At 41.3% G+C, this 15,545-nt stretch overlaps 2 long non-coding RNA genes across 2 annotated transcripts in view; one reads left to right on the top strand and one right to left on the bottom strand.

The window, feature by feature from the left end:
- LOC105497699 (uncharacterized) overlaps positions 1-15,545 on the top strand; it is a 143,412-nt gene that overhangs the window by 110,152 nt on the left and 17,715 nt on the right. The window lies entirely within an intron of this gene.
- LOC139356661 (uncharacterized) lies at positions 476-15,395 on the bottom strand. The gene is made up of 3 exons (XR_011608894.1): positions 15,081-15,395; positions 2,148-2,348; positions 476-1,503 (listed from the first exon to the last, which is right to left on the bottom strand). It is a non-coding gene; the product is annotated as an uncharacterized lncRNA (long non-coding RNA).

The raw sequence follows: 15,545 nt of genomic DNA on the forward strand, positions 1-15,545 counted from the left end.
CAACCAAAAACACAGAAGGAATTATGGACTGAAAAAAAAAAAAAGCCAGTCCTCCTTTTCTTGATAATGATATTATGATTCTGGTATTCCAATTCAATCTTTTCCAAAGTTTTTGAGCAACGTATGCTCTATGTGTGCTTGTGATTAAAATATGATGTACCTTAAAAGCCATTCCAGCCTCTTGTGATGTGGTCATAAAAATTATTTCAGCATTAAATACCTTATTCTCATCCTGTCAACTTTGAGACCACTGCTAGATGAATCATTGGAGAAATGAAATGCTTAGCAAAATGTTTTTCTTCCTGATTACAGGGCTAGGCTTATTCGATTAAAGGATAAAAGTAAATTGATCAAATATGTGGATGCTTGGAGTTTATTTTTATCGCTCCTGAGCAAATTTTGGAATGCAGCAATCTGATTAGATTTTTCTCCTTGTGGCTCCCTGTGAAAGAGGAAGAACTGATGAGAAAGTGCTGATGGCCCAGCCCTGGGGGATGAATGATTGGCCAGTTTCCATTTTTAGCTTTTCTGACTTCTATGGCCTAGAGAACTCAGTCAACATCAGGAAAGCCCCCTTCTAACAGAGCAGCCTAGCAATTGTATGGCAAGCTGACTTAGAAGCATTCATGGAGGTAATACAAACACACCCAGCCTGACAGACTCAACCTGCAGAGACCATTTCTATTAACATTCTCCCTTCAACTTGGGGTCCTTGTGTTCTCTCCCTCTTCCTCACCCTGATCTCCTTCATGGTCTCATTATCCAGGCCACTAAGGTTTCAGGAAAATGACAAGAAACTGAGAGAAAGCTGGGTGACTTGAGGGCAGAAAAGGGACCATTGGTTTTAATTTCAGCTGTGTTCTTAATCCTATCCCCAGCCAGCTTCCAGGGCCTTCTGGGGCTGGGGGAGTGGCCAGCCACCTTCCTGCTCTGAAATCCCCAAAATTAGTTACATTTTCCTGTTTTAACATATCACTAACAACAACAACAAATAGTAAAATTGATGTTGAGTCTTCTAGGTGTCCTAAGTGCACTGAGGCCTGACATTCCTTATGTCATTTAATCCTCACAATGCCCCTATGAGGAAGGTGCTGTTATAGTTTCCAAAGGGGTTAACTGCGGCACAACAAATTTAAGTAACTGGGAAACATTGTAGAGCTTGGATGTGAACCTATGCAGTTTTAGTCTGTGCCCTGTGTATGTAATCATGGCATCAAAATGTACTATTTTGCTGTTAAGTTGGGAGACTTGAGATTACTACATGGAAAGCCTGCCACACCCAGCTCCTAGAAGGAGATTACTAAGGATCATAATCAAGGTACAAGTGTAGGAAGGGGCCAAGGATTCAGCCTGGAGGGGTGGGGAAGGGCTTGGTGTGGTCAACTTTTTAATCTGTGAAACTGGAAATTTCTTCCTACCCCCCTTCACCCCAGGTACCTGGCAGAGTCTCTGCTCACTGAAGGCATTTCTGAAACATTTGCTGACTTGTAATTGTGAATGAAACTAAGCAAAAAAAGATCAAGGATTAGCCATGTTCTCCAGGCAGCCAAGAGACTTGAAAGAACTAGGAAAATACTGCTAAATGTTCTGAAAAGTATGACTTAGTAAGTTGATAAACGTTACTAGAAGAAATTCCATGTTGGTACTAATGACAAGATGCAGGGAGAAAGTACTTTTTTTGAGGGCTTTCTTTTGCAAACAGCTTACAAACAAAAGAAGGAATCAATGGACACATGATGTTTCTCTCCATGGGGAGAAATGCCAGGTTAATGACTGCAGAGGCCAAACCATTTACAAAAATAGCAATATTTCTTGCACAATCAACCTCTGAAAATGCACTAGCAAGCATGAGGAGGTTGCATTAACAGCCAGGAACACACTGGAAGCTACTTGTTTCATTAAGTGACCCAGTCCCTTCAAGGCCAACACAAGCAAAGAAGCTTGTGGCCTACCTCTGAGTCAACACTGAGAGGAGGCCCCTAGTGAATGAAAATGCATCCGGTTCTTCCATCGAAAGGAGGTGGCAGTCCCAGAGCCAGATCGGATTATTAGACTGGATTTATTTCAGACCCTAAATTTAACCAGCTGGAGGTCTTTTGAAAGTACCATCCTATGCAAACTTTTGAATTGAGGAATTTGCCACTTACTGGGATTTGATTAGAGACAGAACACAATGTTCTTGGCTTGTATCCTCCTTCTGTACAGTGTGCCCTCCAGCCAGCTTGGGCCATCTGCAGTGCATGTCAGCTTGAGGGCTGCAGGCAAGGTGCTCAAAGAGCAAGGGTCTCCACAGATTTGATTTCTCTTTGAGTTGATGCCGCTAATGAACTTGTAACTCTTAGAAGAAACTGCCAAGAGTAAGGACAAGAGGGAGAAAGAAACAAGAATGAGCTAGGCTGGAAAAGCCACGAAACCATACCTGGGGAATGGTTTAAAGTCCACACACACCTTCCTCTCTGTACACAGGATGTACACTTGCTAACACAAGCTTTAGCCAAGAACTCAAGTCACATAAACACTGCCATCCTGGGCTTCACTTTAATAGAAACATTCTCCTCTTTGTTTTCAAATAAACATATAGAGATGGATGAAATCCAAAGTGGAAATTAGAATGATGAAAGACTGACATTACATATAGTAATTTATTTATAATATACCTCCACACATATTGCAAAAATCTGAAGGATTTCTCTCGAAATGTTAGCAATGGGTGCCTCTAGATGGTGAAATTAGAAATGATTTTCAACACATCTTTTTTTCTCATTTTTATTAAAATATTTTCGTAAGTGAACATGAATTGCCTTTGTAATTGGAAAACATTTTTAAAATTTTAAAACACGATAAGCCGATATATGAAACTGATTGAACTATTTATTACTCTAAAATGTGTAAAAGGCAAAGATGATTGATGCTAAGGGTAGAGGTTAAGGCAATGTATTCAATAACTGAGGGAAGGAAATGAGAAATCTTCTGGGAATGACTCCTTTGAACTATTCAGTGTGCTAATCCAATGTCTGACAATGTCACATGCTTATTGGCCTTTACCAGGCAACATTTTTCTGATGTATAAACTGAATTTGACATAGCCTCACACATAGATTGCCTGTGCAGGATCTTTTTTTTTTTTTTTTAAGGAAAACAACCATTTGTATTCATTTTTTTTCTCCCAAGTGCTCAAAGTCATAATATCAACTGCAAGGAAACTGTACATGTTGAATGACTGAATGAAAAAACCAAGACAATAAAAGACATAACCCTTGCCCTGAAGGAATTCACCACTTAGTTGGAGACATAAAACCCAGTACATGAAACAACTGGATGATAAAATTAAGAATGGAGTTATAGAAGGATAGTTGGAGAAGCGGGTTAACACTTATTAATGCCTACTGCGTGCAGATTTTGCTAAAGTCTTCCTATAAGGTACCTCATTTAGTCCCTTAACCAACCTATGCAGTAGGTATCATTTTCTCCACTGACAACGGAAGGAATCAGGGTTCAGAGAGTTTATTTTCAAAGATGCCACAGCTGGCAGGGGACTGAGCCAGGAAAGGAACTTAGGGCCTTCTGAACCCCAGGTCAGTGTTGGATCTGCTCTACCCCCACGCTTCTTCCATTCTTGTGTAAGTGAAGAATTTACAGTGAGGGTGTGTAGTATGCATCAAGCCCGGAAAGGAAAGAACATGACAAGTGGATTTGGCAAGAGATGTTCCTGTAGTGCTGGTGCAGCCTGGCTCTTTGAATTTATCCATCTTCCTTCCACACGCACCCAATAATACATGAAGGTGGGTTCCAACACTCTTGGAGTTGTCTTGATCCTAATCCCAAACTATTCACCCCAACTCATCCTCTGTCTCACATCCCAGCCTGTTCCAAGCTTCTTAGCCTCTGGTTCTGCAGTTATACCATCCTCTAATGGTCCAAGGTGTCCCCCTGTACCTGATGCTCAACTCCATTTCTCCAGCTTCTCCCTTTGGTTGCCACCTGCACCACAGTTCAGCCTCTCTCTCCTATTGTGCTTCCTTGAAGGGTTAAATGCAATAACTTACATTAAGCACTATCATCATGGTGATATCTGGGAAGCTTTTAGAACATGTCAGTGATGGTTATAGGGACTGGAAGTGGTTAAAGACTCGAGTGCTACAGTCATTTGGATTTGGATTCAAACTTTTGCTCTACTATTTGACTAGCTTCTGCTTTTTTTGGCCTGGGCTTTTGACCTTGGGCAAGTTACCAAACCCATCAAAGCCTCCATTTCCTTATCTAGAAAATAGGGATAATGATAACACTACTTCTAGAGTGTTATGTAGATTTACCAAACAAGAAAATACATGTGGAGCACCTAGCACAAGGCTAGTCATAAAGGATTCAGCAAACATTATGAATATTATTAATGATATCAGTAATGGCATCATTGCCATGATTACAGAAACTCTGCCTGGAGAACTGCAGGTCTAGTGCCCTATAACCCAGCAAAAACCCTCGTGAATAGCATTCCCATTGGGCTCACCTGGCAAGTCAAGCAGTAGCTAGACTTTTAGAATTCAAGACTAAAAATATCAGGTAGATTCAGCACATTGGAACACAGAGAAATGAAGACACAACAGTGAAAGGGCACATGATGTGTGCATGTGGCGGGGCAAGGTATAAAACAGAATGACAGAATTTTCTGGAAGAGGTGTTATAGAAGGAAAACCATTTTTCATTTCACACATTCATTCATTTGTTTAATAAATATATACTGCCAGTTGATGAGAATCCAAAGATAACTAAGACAACTTTCATGGCTTCCGATCTAATGGAGGAAATATTTTCCTAACAAGATCAACGAACACAATGTACAATGAGTTATACTACCGCAGTTAAAGGATCAAGAAATAGGGCGTTTGATATTTGTATATGTGCTTTGTATCAGGGTCTTCAGATGAGAAGGAATTAATGATGAATAGGGAACTCTTTCAGGGCAGAAGAAACAGTATACCTGGAGTTAGAGAGTCAGGGAACAGAACATGATGGGGAAGGAGCTAGAAAGGTAATCTGGCATCAGATATTGAAGGGCCTCTGTTGACAGGCTAAGGCTTAAGTTTAATATGCTTTGATTTTTTTAATTTGGTAAACACACTCCCAGGAACATACCTGTACTGTGGCTTCTAGTGCTGTGTCTCACATGGTCCTGTCCACATCATCACAAGTTCCCAGTTAATTGCAGGAGAAATTCCAAACTCTAAGGAGACTCCAAAAATGATATCTCCTGATGACTGGATAGTCCTTGCCCCCAAGCAAAGTTTATAGAACACACAGTGCATCCATGACTTCATCTTCATTCATGACTGATTGTCTTAGAAAATTCTCCTTTCCCCTCTCCTTTCTGTCCTCAGTAGATATTCACAGATTGTTAGATGGTGGCTCTTGGGAGAGATGATAGATGGCTGGAGAGCTCAGATATCTGACTCACCAGTTTTTTTCTAGTCTTTGCATGCTTTTGCAAATAACATTTCCCTATTATCTCTGTTTAGCCAGTGTAGCTGCTGTCACGTTCCTGGTGAGATGGTGGCAGGTTTGGGGATGGCAGCCTTTAGAAGACCCTTGCACTGAGCTCAAGTGTAAGTGAGGACACTCAGACTGGGTTAAGGCTCATGACCCATCCCACTACTTCCTTCTGGTCTGGGCCTCTCTGTGGTGAACAGAGTCCACATCTTCAAATGAATTGCATGTGCTCAATTGCTGAACCATGTAGTCCTGCTTTTGTCCATGCCTGCATTCTTGTAAGATGTCCTCACTATCATACTTTGGGTCAGAGGGAAGTGGCAGAAGATGATGAAGAGCCAAGAAAGAAAGAAAAAAAGTGCATCCTTGAATGTGGTGCAGATCCAAGAAGGCCAAGGTCAGTGATGCCTGGGCCATGGGGAATATTGGAGGGAGGTGCTGCAGTGCTGAGGTTGGTGTTCCCCCAGGTCCCCTTTTCCTTCCCTTCTGAGGCTGCTAGCACACCTCAGCTGTCTCCTTCTCCAGAGACTAGACCTTGGCCAGACAGGGGATGCCTACCACTGAAGGACCACCAGAATAATGCAAGCTGGGCCCAGAGTTGCGGTGCTGGAGATCATGCTCCCAAGCTCCCAGGGGACCAGGCTGAAGCCAATCTTCAGTCAGGACCCCATCTTCCCTTAGCTTCCTTCCCTTGCCTTGCCTTGCTTCCCTCATCCCTTCCTCACAAGAGCAGTTCCTCAATAAATGTTTTTCACAAGAATCCCCATCTTAGGCTCTGCTGAACCCTTGCTAGGACAAGGACCAAAGAGCTGAGGACGAAATCCAGGAGGCAGAGTGGGAGAATACATTTTAGGAAAGTAACTTAATTGCCAGGTACCATTGTGTGACATGATGCAAGCACTGTCTAGGGAGGGATTTGCCAGCACTTGCCCTTGACTTTTACCAACTGTAGCATTAAGAGCCATGCTACCCAGGTGCATGCTCAAAAGGTCAATATGAAGTATATGCTTAGTGGTTTCATGGCTTAAAGATAACATTTCTTAAGTGAGCGTTTTTCTTAAGAAAATTTGGGCTTAAGAAAAAGATGAAAACAAAATATAAAGCAGTTCATATTTGCAATCATGCAAAACAAAACAAACTTCTATAAGCATTTTGGTGTCATTTATTTCAAGATTTTTACTGTACATAAGCTACTTTATGTAGATAATTTCATGGGGTTTTTTTTCTTAATATTAAATGTAAAAACCAAGTTGCCATATTTATTTCCTGAATGGGTTGCATATTTACCATTTCACCAATCATGTCTGTAAGTATTTATTGTACTCAACCACCTTTCACCCTAAGCATGATTTAAATTTTGTTTTGTAATGTCAGAAGTACAGTAATATTTTAATGTCACTTTAATTTGCATTCCTTGTTTGACAATAAGGCTGAACATTTTCTCACATGATGTTTCCTAGTTGTACTTCTCTTTCAGTCAGTTTTGCCTGGGTCCTTGGCTATCTAGCTTTAGGATCAGACATTCTTCTTATCAATGTATAGGAACTCTCCAGGCTCCAAAGACAGTTAACACTTTGTCATATGTGTTACAAATATGCCTGTACTTTTCTTGCTCTTTGTTTTCTAGTATTTCCTTCAAACATGCAGACGTATTACATTTTTGTTTGCTCAAATTTACTAATGTTTTAATTTTTGATTAATTGATATTATTTTTAAACTTGGCAATTATGAATCCATTTGTTTTTAAGATAATGTGAAAAACCAAAACATTCATGGGTGTCAATATTCTTGGGGAAAAGATGTTGGTTGATTTTTATTTTCTTCTCTTTTTTCTTATTTATATTTTCTAAGTGTTCTATTATTAATTAATTTTCCATAATAAGAACTAAGTTTAATTCATTTTTTAAAAATGTCTTCTTTTAACATCAAGTTTATTCCAGAGAGAGATGAATCCTTTGACTCCTCCAGTATGTCACCGGCAGTGTTTCAATGAGCAATTGCTATATGACAAATAACCCCAAAACCTAATAGCTTAAAATGACAGTCACTTATTATTATGTGTCTGTGGGTCATCTGGAGATTGGCTGATCTTGGCAAGCTTCAGATGTCTGCAGGTGACTAGTGGACTCGGCAGAGTGGGGTCTGTTTGGGGCTGCTGGACTACAACAGCTGTGCTCTAGCTATCGCTCCTGCCCCTCCTAGCCCACCAATTATCCCAGACTGTCCTTTACCTGGCAATGGTAGGAGCCCAAAGAGGTCCAACTCAAACACACAAGGCCTCTTGCAGCCTAGGCACACCCTCACTTTTGCCTCAATGTTTTGGCCAAAGCAAGTTGCATGGGGTAGGGAAGTATGCCCTGCCTTTATAGGGGAAACCCCAAAGCCACATGAAGGAAGTCTAAAGAATTAAGGTGAAGAATGGGAATCTATCAATTTATCACAGGCACCAATAGATTTTTCTCTATTTACTTGTATTTAGAAAGAGATATATATTTATGCCTGATTTGACTAATCAATACAAAATTGTCTTTTTAATTACAAAGGTCTATTATAAATTGATATAGGACCTTGCCTGAGTATTTCATAGAGGGAAACACTCACTTCCAGACCAAGCAAATGAAAGAAAAAATAATAAATTAACCTCTGGTTCAGACATCAGACTCCGAGTAACTCGGAGGAGGCATGAGATGGATAGGCAGGCTGGGAATGTCAAAATGCCCACTTACAGATAAGCAGCTACTGGGGCACAGGGAAAGGCCTTCTCTTGTGCCTTCTGAATGTGCACAGCTGTCAAGAGCTGTGGGCTGTGATCACAGCGAGTAAGTTGGAACAGGCAGGTGCAATGATAAAAGCAATTCCTATGGGAGGCTTATTTACACTGATGTCAGATGTCAGACTGGCAGGTGTGCCACAACAAAAGAGAGCTATGCAAGAAGCCCCCGACCGAGCCACTCAGCCTGGCCTCTTCACTAGCAGCCTAGTTTGGGCCAAGTTTAACAAGACGTCTCTTTCTTCCCCTGGAGAAGCTGCTGAGCTGGGAGACATTTAGTAAGAGTGACTGGGCCGGGTGTGGTGGCTCACACCTGTAACCCCAGCACTTTGGGAGGCCAAGGTGGGTGGATCACCTGAGGTCTGGAGTTTGAGACCAGCCTGGCTAACATGGTGAAACTCCGTCTCTACTAAAAATACAAAAATTAGCCAGGCATGGTGGCGCATGCCTGCAATCCCAGCTACTTGGGAGGCTGAGGCAGGAGAATTGCTTGAACCCGGGAGGCAGAGATTGCAGTGAACCGAGATCGTGCCATTTCACTCCAGCCTGCGCAAAAAAGAGCAAAACTCCATCTTAGGGAAAAAAAAAAAAAAGATTGACTAAAATGGCAATGTTAATATTCCTGTATATTTACAAACACATCAAAGTTTACAAAAGCTTTCCATAGACTTTGTTTCCTGTCAGTCTCACAATACCATTTGAATATATAGTAATGATCATTCTTTTTTATATTAAAGGAAATTGAAGCTCAGAAAGGTAATTGTTGAACTAGTATAGGCCAGTTGAAAAATAGTTTGGGTCACAGTAGTTTAAATTCTCAAGCCCCTCCCGGGGAGAAAAAGAAGCAATGTATTTGTGCTATGAGAATTAGAGTCAAGCAAATGTAATGTTCTCAGGGTGCTGCCGGCAAAAGACTTTGGGATGTGAAATGGGATGAGGCCAGAGAGCAGAAGGAGGTTTCCCAAGGGAATCCGGGGCCCCGACTCTTTACTCTTCTAGGGGAGCAACTGGGGCCCAGGCCCAGGGTCCAGAGTGAGCAGCACAGACTGACCAGCTTTGAGGCTTGATTGTTCTCTTCTCTTCAAAGCACTCGCTGGGATCTGGGGTCAGAGGTCTAATTGTATTTCTTGCAGATTCCTTCAGGCCACTAATGGGCTACTGGAAGAGCTAGCTTGCTAATAGCCTTCCTGCTTTTGGGAAGAGGAGCTTTTTAAAAAGAGGCGTTTGTTAAGTGGGCCACTCTGGAATTCTCCATTTATATGAAAAGGGTGTTTGATATTCAAGAAGGTATTTGTCATCTGGAGGAAAGGTTAATTCAATTATTTTGTTTGGAGATGAAAAAGATGAACAGCCAGCTTAGTAACAGGCTTCAGGTCTATGAGGGGCCGTTCCTGGGGAAGATGGCAACCACCTGTCTCTCCTCCAAGAAACGGAAGAAGAATCAGGCTTTTGTTGCGGAAAGATTTGAGTGAGGCAGATGGAATGGCCTGTGTGCACTGGCTGCTCTTCTTGGCGGATTATCAGTGGGTCTCCCGGGTGGGACAGCATCAGGAAGGGAGCTTGTGGCGGATGATTCCCTAAAGGCTCTTCTTTGATTTTATGACTAGGATTTGTGATTTGAGATAAAGCTGGAAGAGTAAAAGCCAAGGAAAGATGACACTTCAATAGGGTTCCTGGCTACTGAGTATAAGTGATGATTTCCCTGGACCTCAGTTTTCCAATCTATATAATTGGATTACTGTTACTTGTGTGGCTCTTCAATCATAGAGTTATGAAGATGGACCAAGATAATGTAAAAGCGCACTTCAAACCACACAGCCCTGAGCAACTGAAAGAAACTATTTTTTCCTGGAATAAGGGCTGATTATTTTTCAAGTCTAGTGTGCACTAACATTTTTCTTCCTGCTTTGGATAAAGCTGCCAGATTGCTTTGGACCCAACCTTGGAATAACATGCCAATTACTTTCTTTGAGCTCTCAGACCTCTTCCTGCATGTGCCTCCTTGAACAAGTCCTGCTTTGCTTTTGTTACCAATTATTCATAGAATGGTGCCATTCAGGCATGAAAGGAAGGGGGCCTCCAAAGAATATTTTCTAAGCCAGGACCCAATCCACATCGATTCTCCTTTTATGAGTGGTGATCCCACTTCTCTTTGAATGCCTCTGATATTAGGAAAACTCACTATCTCATGTTAAAGCTTTTGCATTGTTTGAAATTTCAACTAGTGAACAACTCATGTTCCCTTATGTGAAGCCCAAATCTATTTCCCTGTAGCAGAGCTCAAAAACTGAGGCACATACAAACAAAGGTAACATAAGTGAATGACCTAGGCCTGGTAAAGACAAGGCGTCATGGAGGAGGGTAGTTAACTTCTAAAGAGATGCCTTTCCAAAGCAGGCATCTGCTATTCACACCAATAGATTATTGCCCTGCATAAATATGGGTCCAGAGTGAACAGATCCAGCGCTTTGCTTGGACCTAGGGAAGTTTAACTTGTGTGGAGTACACAAAAGAATCACACTTGAAAGGAGGCCGTTTGGGGTATTGTTAAATACTAAAATTAAAAACTGGATTCTAATGGTATTCTGAAAAGAGGAGTAAGGTGCAACCACCTCCCTCGATGGAGTGCCTCTTTCCAATCCCAAGTGCAGAACCAACGGTGGCAGCCACAGTTGCTCTTCCAAAGGATGGGATTTCCAATCTGCTTAATTTTTAAGAGACAATGGAAATCTTTATTTTTATATACAATTTCAAAGTTTTGATGTTAGCTCTATCTTAAACGTGTCTTAAAGACTGTACAGGCCAAACAAAATATTCTAAATATTCTCTGAGAGGTGAACATGGCTCCCACACCATAGATTTTCAATCTCTGCTGTCATAGTGCTGCCAACCTCAGTCTTAGTTCTACTCTCAGAGGCAAATGGAAACATTCCATGCCCTTCTCTATAAGAAGAACCTTCAGAAATTTGAAGACATTTCTGCATCCTCTCTGGGTATTTTCATCAACAGGGTACAAATAATTAGCTAATTTTTATTTCTCTCTTTGTCAAAACTTCCATCCAGGTCATTATCTTCTCAGCCCAAGACCCTTCAAACTAGACTATTTATTAGAAGCAAAGGAGTCACTCTTATGTCCATATTTGTAAGAGATAACTATTACCTTTATGAAAGGGGACTCTTGCTAAAGATCAGATTCAGATTGTAAGATTAGTTTGTTTATTAGCCTTAAATTACTCATTCTGGATATTTTGGTAAGGAGAGTGCCTCCAGGCACATATTGCTGATTTGCTTGTCATTTATAGCACTGTAGCAACATCAGTAAAGCAACTGATTTAAAAAACAAAAAGAGAGAGAAAATTAGAGAATGTTATAACTGAAAGAGAACCTGGGTGTCATCTAATTAGCCCAATCGTGACAAATCAGTTTCACATGGAGAGCCAACTTAAATGGATAGCCAAGGATTCCTGGGAGTTGTGTATTGAGAACGATTCTGAAGAATTCTGGAGAAAGAAGACCAGGAAAAGGCAAGAGGGAAATGGGAGCATGAGTGTCACCTATCTTGTTAGGAGGAATTCTGACCTGATTCGGTCATTTTATAAATAAAATGGTTGGAAAGTTGAATAAAATCTGTGGCAGACAGTGTTGGTTGGCTGGTCCAAAAAAGCCTTCTCTACCACCATCTTCCCTAGAAGACATTGTCTTCATCTAGAGAATCTGCAAGAGATGAATAGTCCCTTTACCAGCATCTATTGCAGTTAGGGTTGACAACATGATGTAGCCCTAGTAAATGATCCAGGAATGGAACTTGGCTGGGAGTTCCCACTTTAATTAAAATGATACAGGCTAGCCTTTTCATCCTTCACCTGCTGGTGTGATGATGTAAAGCCTGGAGCAGCAGTAGCCATCTTGTGATCATGAGGCAACAGCCACCAGATGAAAAGCAAAGAGCTAAAGGTGGTCAAGTGAAAGCCTAGGAAGTGTTTGAGACTTAAAAGTCTTCAGTAAATAACAATGCCAGCCACTATCCACCTTTAGGTATTCTATTGTGTGAGAAAACAATATCCTATTTGTTTGGGCCACCATACGTATCAGGATAGACTAACTGCTGTAAAACGACGACAACAACAACAACAACAACAAAACACCCAAATTTCAGTCTTTTAACATAATAATTGTTAATTTCTTGCTCAAACGAAATCCAGTGAGGCTTTTCTGAGTTGAGTGCTCTCGTAGGAGGCTGTTCTCCAACTGGTTCCTCAGGGATTCATGCTCCTTCCACCTTGAGATTGCTGCCATCTTTAATTTGTGGCCTCCAAGGTCACACCCATAAGAGTGTGGGGAAAGCCCCCTTAATCTTCTTAGTTGGGAAGTGATACTTCACTTCAGTTCATATTCCAGTGGCTTATGACTAGACATATAGCTCCCCCTTAATGCAAGAAGGCTGAGAAGTGAAATCACTGCCTAGGAAGCCCTAAACAACTCCGTACCATGGAAGGGGAGCCCACATCTCTAATGGTTAGCTAGCTCCCTCTGTCATAGTCACTCTTAGTAGTTTTTCCATTACTTGCAGCCAAAGGCATTCTTGATTTAAAAGCAGAATACAGCATTTATTGCCTATGCTCAGACAATATTTCTGATGCCCAAATTTCATTCAGAATACTAGACTTGAAATCAGGTGGCCTTTGTAGTAAGTGGAAGCCACTTTCCTTATTGTTTTGTTTTAAATTTTCAATTTTTGTGGGTATATAGTAGGTGTATATATTTATGGGGTCCATCAGATGTTTTGATTCAGGCATGCAATGTAAAATAATCACCTCAAAGAGAATGAGTTATTCATCTGCTCAAGTATTTATCCTTTGTGTTTACAAACAATCCAATTATACTCTTTTAGTTATTTTAAAATGTATAATTAAGTTATTAGTGACTGTAGTCATCCTGTTGTGCTACCAAATAGTAGGTATTATCCATTCTTTCCTTACTGTTTTATTAGGGAGAAAAGAGGCATACAAGAACAAGTCATCTATAATTGCCAGCAATACTTTGAGAAGCATGTGGCATCTAGGGTGAACTCAGTAACAATATGGATGTTGAGTGAATTCAAGGGAAGGAAAATCTCATTAAGAATAAAAGAGTCCAAGAAGGTTTCTTGAACAGAGACTTTAAAAGAGAAGGACTATGCCTTGTGCTTTTCATGAGTCTCTGCTTTTTCAAAACACATACACTTTTTCTGTATAATTATTCATTCATAAATGCTATTATTCCTTCCATAAATATTCATTGAGCATGGTAAAGGTGGCAGGGACTGGAGTAAAGGTTTTAGATAAAAAATGGCTAAGATATAATCCCTTCCCCTCACAGTACTCAAAGTATAAGGAGAGAGAAATATATACCAGAAGCTTCTCTGCTTGCTAAAACCATGGGAGCATTGAAGAACGGAGGAAATTTGGCCTTGAGGGATGTACTGGAAGTTTTCAGTGATGAAAGGAAGAAAATAAATTTTGAATAATGGAGATGGCATTAACAAAAGCACAGGGGTGTGCAGATGCAGATTCACAGTAAACCCAGAGAATAGGGAGTAATCCACATTGCATGTATATGGCAGAAGGGCAGGAATGGTGGGGGTTCAGATTGGAAAGTCAGACATATTGGGTCACATGATGAAAAACCTTAAATGCTATATTAATTAGGAATGCTGTCAACTGTAGGTTACAAAACACATGATGAAGGCATATAGTTAGCTTGCACAAGAAAAGTTGAGAAAGGCAACCTTAGAGTTTATATAGCAGCTCAATGACGGTCATGAAGATTTTTCATGCCATTTTGCTTTATCCTGCTCAGTGTGCCAGTGATGTGTCCTAGGATGACCAACTGTCCTGGTTATCCTGACACTGAAGTGTTTGTTCCCTAGGATGTGGGCCGTTTAGTGCTAAAAGTGGGGAAGTCCCAGGCAAACTGGGAAAAGTTAGCTACCATAATGTCTCCCCTTACAATCACAAGATGGCTGCTATAGCCCCAAACATCACACAGAAAACTGGTCTTCTTTTCAAACACTTCTGTCTTATCAAGAAGAAAAAAGTCTTTCCCTGAAGTCCCAGTAGACTTTCTCTTATATCTCATTGACCAGAACTGTGTCACAGGCCCACCCTTAGTCCAAAGAGGGAAGAGATCATTATAGTTGGCTTAGAACAAGCATAGTTTATCCTCTTGGTTTGGTCGTATTGGATTCCACTGATAGGGAAGAGGAGAAGCATCACTTGTGTGTGGGCAGCTCACAGTGTGTGCCACAAAAACCATGGTAAAGATTTTCGACTTCTTCCTGAAAACAGTGGGCTGTCCTCAAATATTTTTAAGCAGAAGGTGATAGACTCTCACTGATGTTTTAAACTTGAAAGCAATACGATAACTAAATTAGAAGGGACTTGAAAATAAGACTGAAAGAAGAGAGATTCATTAGTAGCTTACTGCAATAATCCAAATACGAGATGACAAGATTTGAACTAGGACTATGATTATAGAAGTGTAAATGAAGTGACGGATTTGAAAGAAGTGATAGGATGTTTATATCATGTGATCTGAATGAAAACTGTGCACCATGCACAGATCAAGCTGTGGTTGTTTCCATTTGTGAATGAGAAAATAAGTGTACAAACATTAGAGGTGGCATGTTCAAGTTTCCCTCAGCTGCCAAACATTACCTGCCTGACAAAGCTAACCTCCCATGCTAGTAGTGTCCGGAGCTGCACGCCCCGGCCATAGCGAAATATAATTAAGGATTAAACGCCTGAGCTATATTCATTTCCACCCCACACCTTCTCCCTAGATTTACCTTCTTCCCTGTGTTAATACCGCCATTAAAAGATGGCGCTCTTCCCGCTTCTTCTTCATTCATTTTTCCCCGCGCCCGCGAAAAGACTACCTGACAGCGCAGGCGCAACTTGACGTCCGACCGGAGAAACCGAGGCTTATCTGGCCACGCCTTCCTTTTTTAGGTCATTTCCGCCTTAGCCCAACCCCTTCCCCTCCAAAGGTATATAAGGCATTGCATTACCACCATTAAACGAGACTTGATCAGAGCACTGTCTTGTCTCCATTTCTCGTGTCTCTTGTTCCCCAAATTCCCACCCCCTCCTCCAGGGCCTACACCGACTATCCCGCGGGCCGGGATAAGTAGAGTGAGATTTCCCCCGTTCTTTGGCTCTTTGACACATTCAACACCAGTTGGCTTTACTCTCTGGGGGCCCCCGCATCTACCTGGCGCCAGGTGGGTGTCAGACTGGGCAGGAAGCCTTCA

Source organism: Macaca nemestrina, chromosome 10, assembly GCF_043159975.1.
Source record: "Macaca nemestrina isolate mMacNem1 chromosome 10, mMacNem.hap1, whole genome shotgun sequence".
NCBI lineage: Eukaryota > Metazoa > Chordata > Mammalia > Primates > Cercopithecidae > Macaca > Macaca nemestrina.